The sequence below is a fragment of the Petaurus breviceps genome, unplaced genomic scaffold, assembly GCF_028583685.1.
Source record: "Petaurus breviceps papuanus isolate PSGF00001 unplaced genomic scaffold, PetGlider_PUasm1.0 90683, whole genome shotgun sequence".
In the NCBI taxonomy this organism is placed as follows: Eukaryota; Metazoa; Chordata; class Mammalia; order Diprotodontia; family Petauridae; genus Petaurus; species Petaurus breviceps.
Genome location: NW_027187308.1, coordinates 4,150,969 through 4,156,138, shown reverse-complemented (window position 1 = coordinate 4,156,138; position 5,170 = coordinate 4,150,969).

Below are 5,170 nucleotides of genomic sequence, written 5' to 3'. Positions count from 1 at the left end.
TATACATCCATATGCATCTATGTAAGATCATACTATATTTATTTTTCTTCTGTTTCTCTGAGGGTAGATAACCTCTTCCCTCATAAATCTGCGTTTTTCCATATTTTTCCAAGTCTACCAACTCATCATTTCCTATACCATAGCAGTATTCCAACCTTACACTCTCTAGTTATTTTGATTGGTCCAAAATAACATCGATGAACATTGAAGACACGTAGTATAGTTTCCTTATTTTTGTCTTTTAATTAAATCTATTTTAGTCTTAATTCTGTCCAAGATCATGACAACCACCCTTGCGCCTTTTTTCCCTAACAAATTCTACTGCATCTTTATTTTAGATTTGTGTGTATCTCTTATTTCCTATCTCTCCTGACTCCTATGCTTTACTTCTACCCGCTACCTTGCCCTCCTATTACTTAACTAGCCTCCCCTCTCCAATACACGGGTCTCTCTTAGCAAAGTGTTTTTTTCCATTTTCTTCTCCAGTGGATTAAGACAAACAGAGGTTAAGTGACTTGCCCATGGGTCACACAGCTATTAAGTGTCTGAGGCCTTATTTGAACTCAGTCCTTCCTTACTCCAGGCTCAGTGCTCTATCCATTGAGCTATCTAGCTGCCCATGGGTTGTTGTAAGGATCAAATAGCATGACAAACTTTAAAATATTTTATAACTATTATTATTAATTTTATTAATATCATCATCAGAATTAAATACATAGGAACATTTAAAAAATGGTTCTTTGACTATGCCTACAGAGTTTAGGTTTTTTTTTTACCAGAAATAACATTATTTGTGGTGAAATTTTATATATAAGCAGAACAGAGATACAAAATCCAGGAAAAGGGACTGGGGAATAAAGAAAGTTATTTTGCCACCTATAGTTAGGAAATCCTCTGCTAGTGCTTCCTTGAAAACAAACAAGACAAGATCTGCAAGTTTACTGTTGAGTGTTGTTGAGGACTGGTAACTGATTAGCTAGGACAGGTGAGAGAAAAGAAACCATTAGAACTGTACAGTCTAATAGAGTAGGAACATTCAGGTGAAATAAACACATGTATTTTTCCTAGGAGCTTCAGGACTTTGAGTTTGTAGGTATTTTTATTTTATTATATATGTATATATATATATATATATATATATGTGTATATATATATAATTTTTGCCAGAGGCAGGGGAAGGAGAAGAGGTTGGTTAGAGAGGTGGTGGTTTTCAGGATGTCTACAATTAAGGAGACATACTGCTAAGAGAGGTACCATACTAAAGACCAGGGATGTGCCATCATGAGCTGAACTTTTTCACTGACAGCTACATGATACAGTCATACATTGAGAACTGAAAGTGACTTTAGGGGCCAAGTCCAGCACTCTCCTCTTATAGGTGATGCAGCAGAGGTTGAGACAAGTTAACCTAGATACCATAGAACTGAAGAATTGTTAAGAACTTTAAAGACATTTCAATATACATCCTTAATTTTTGACCATTAGGCCCAAAGCAGTGAAGCTTATTATTTGGGTTCCTGCAGGTGAGTGAGAACTAGACCAAGATTTATAGACTCCACTCTGTTATTCTGACTCATCCACACTGCCCTCTCTTTAAAGCATGGCCAGAATAGAAGGTGTAAGGGTCAAGGAAAGGGTCCAAATCCCCAGCCTCTTTCTTCTTCTGACACCATCAAATAGAAGGACCCTGGGGATTCAATATCTAAGATGGTTTAGAATTAACATGGAGTCATTGCCATTGAAATGCTATGGGTTTTTGTGTGTAGCAAAGAACAAATCCTTTTGATAATCTGGTAGAGATAGGAATTAGCTAGAGTGGATACAGGTAAGGGAGCTCAAATGGTAAGGACTTGCAGAGAGAAGGGCCTGAGAAGCCCATAGACTACATAAGGGGAAAAGTTTAGGGGGAAGAGGCTTCTAAGATTCAGAGATTTCTGGGGATAGGGTCTGTCACGGAGGCTTTACAGGACTGACTAAGAATGTCTGGGTAGTTTGAGGATATATTTTCGATGAAGTCTCATTCCCAGCTTTGTCAGAAAGCACAGGGCCACATCATCCACTTTGGCTGAATATCACTGAAATAGAAGACTTGGCCAACAGTTGGAGATGCCTGAGGCATTGGCTCTGAAATACATTTGATAGATTGTGTCCCCTGGCTCAAATAGAGATTCATGACCAGAGAGGCAAATGCAACAGGGAGACTTTAGATAATTAACCAAGCAGAGTGAGAGGAAGCCTTTGCCATAAATCTTTGAACTAGACTCTGCTGGGTTGGTTCAAGCCAAGATAAGTCAAATGCTTCCATATTTTGTATACTTTCAGTATAGGAGCAGCAATAATAATAACAATATTAATTAGAATTTTTATAGTACTTGACTTTTTGCAAAGCACATTCTATATGTTATCTAGTTAGATGCTCACAACAATGCAGTCAGATATGTGCTATTATTTACAGATGGGAAAATGAGAATAAGAAAGATCAAGTGACTTTCCCAAGGTCACACAAATAACTAGAAATTGTCTGAAAAAGGAATTTAACAACATTTAATTTAATATAGAGGTTGCTCTCTAGAAGAGTAACTTAGAGTTGGAGAGTTGAAGGCCTGGAAAGAAGTAACATTCAAAGGCCCTGTCCATCCATAACACCCTTTTCCCAACTGAGAGCGTTCTTTATCGATCTCTTTTTCTGTCCTTCCTCCCTTCTCACTGAAACATTGTTCTTTGTCTGTTCCTCAGTCTTCCTCATACTCTTGCAACAGAACTTCATCCTAACTTCTTCCAAAGTCAGAATTGCCCATCTTTAAAAAAAAAATCCTTTCCTAAGAGAATTTTATGAATGGTTACTTTGCTAAGCCCTTGAAATTCACATCACCCACCACCCCCACCTACTTCTTGCTAAGTGAAAAGAGTTGAGCACTCACTGGTGAGAATGACTAGGTGCCGCCAAATTTGAGAGTTGAAGGTTTTGGCTTCCCACTACATTTTGATATACATAAGTAGAAGGCAGGAGAGTCACAAGTGACCAGCTAATGCAATATTGCTCCTGTGTGTGTGTGTGTGTGTGTGTGTGTGAACTATTTGGTATTTCTCATCTTCCCAGTAAATTGATTCAATTTATCTGTGTAGTCAATAAACTGTTATTTGACATCCTGAGAAGGTCTCCTATCCTCTTCAACTTAATTGTTCACCTGTACTATGTATAACTGGTTGGTAACTTGGGGCAGGACCTGACAGGCTCTGAACCTGTAATGGCTACTACCTGTGTGAATATAGATAAGTTTTCACTCTCTGGACCCAAGTATCTTCAGCCATCTTATGAAGGGTTAAGATTAAATATCCCCTGAAATCCCTTGAAGTTCGAAAGGCATGATCCTTTGATCATTTGAGTCTATTACCTGGGTCTTTTTGGTAACATTAAGTATTCTAGTTTGAGTCCATTTTCCGAATCTGCTAAGACACCTTTTTTTCCAAACCTGGATCATCTCAGAACCTCTCAGAATAAAAATTATCATTCCCTTTATTTGTACCTATTTTTGCCCCATTTAGATTTTAAACCCCTTTAGGACAAGGATTGAATTGTATAGCTTCACCACCTACTTCAATAACCTGGAATAGGACATGCTGAATATTCTTGATGATTCATAAGGGCAAAAACAAAAAAAAGCCAGTTTATCGCTGAAGTCATTCATTTAACAGTATGCTACGGGGCCCTAAGTGCAGTGAATGAGATAATGTAGTTCATGGAGCCCTCCTTGAAAGTGAATGAATTAGGTTTTAAGCATAAAACAGTTTGGGAAAAAGTGTGCAAAATAAAATCTTGTTCAGTCAATTAAAGCAGTTACTATGAACAAAACTAATGAGGAGCCAATTGTTTGGGAAATAAAGTATTGCTAAATTAAAGTCACTCTGTTCCCCTTACCTAGCCTCACAAGATTACATGATCTGTGTTAACAAACCCAGCCTGAGTCACAGGAGAGAATTCACCCTAATGCCAAAGATTTACCTTACCTTTCATAGAAACAACAATTGCCCAGCATTTTGGTTTCCACATCCTAATTGCCTTAGTCCCATTCTCAGTCCATTTTGGATGCTATTGAAATGAGCAGAAGGGCCTCACACTCCCTCTTCCAATTGAGCTAATCTGTCCACTTTAAAATTCACATAGACACAATACTTCAACAAATTAAGTCTTTTAGTTGGATAGATCTTCCTTTCACTCTGCTTGTTTCATGAACACAGATTTGTGTGAATAGCTATCTGTCAGCTGGCTCCAATTTGAACCCATATGCCTCTTAGGGGTGCAGACTCTGTCTCTCTGGAGCCTTTCTATACATCACCATTCAGCAATTTCCTTTCCAGATGTACCAGGAGCCATAGTCTGCTCCTTCTTTTAGTTCAATACAATAATGCCCTAGGTTTTTACTTACTTAGGAGCTGTAGATCTTTAATTAAACTATTTATATCTCTGCCCAACCCAGAGAGAATGAACTGAACAGCCATAAATTGTTGGAAAACAGCTGTTTAAAAGAATGATATTTGTTTTGTCTCTGTTTTGTGAGACAACAAAACATTTTGTTTTGCTAAGTAATACTTTGCAATCTATTATTTCTAACAGGTGTTTGTAAACCTTTGACTAAAGATAATATTTGCTGGAAGAGATGATCTCTCTAATCTTCATGGTAAAGTTATTTATCTGTTGCATTTCTGCTATGATTAAGGAGGCAAGTTGCAATGTATTGTTGTTGTTCAGTTTTTCAGTTGTTCCTGACTCTTCTTGACCCCCGTTTAGGATTTTCTTAGCTTCTTAGAGTAGTTTGCATTTCTTCTGCAGCTATTTTACAGATGAGAAAACTGAGGCAAACAGGGTTAAGTGACTTGCCCAGGATCACACAGTTATAGATGTCTGAGGCCACATTTGAACTCAGGAAGATGAGCTTTTCTGACTCTACACCTGTTACTCTATCTACTGCACAGCCTAGCAGCAATTGTTAGCATAGTATAAAATGCTTAGAAAATTAAAGTTGCCCACTTTATGACTTTAGAGAACCCACTAAGTCACTTGGTATTAACAATGTTTTCCATAGTAAAGAGACTACATGTGTTCAGAATGTGGACAGCACTTTCCTTAAAATAGCATGCAGTTTTTATTTTTTGTTTTATGAATAAAACT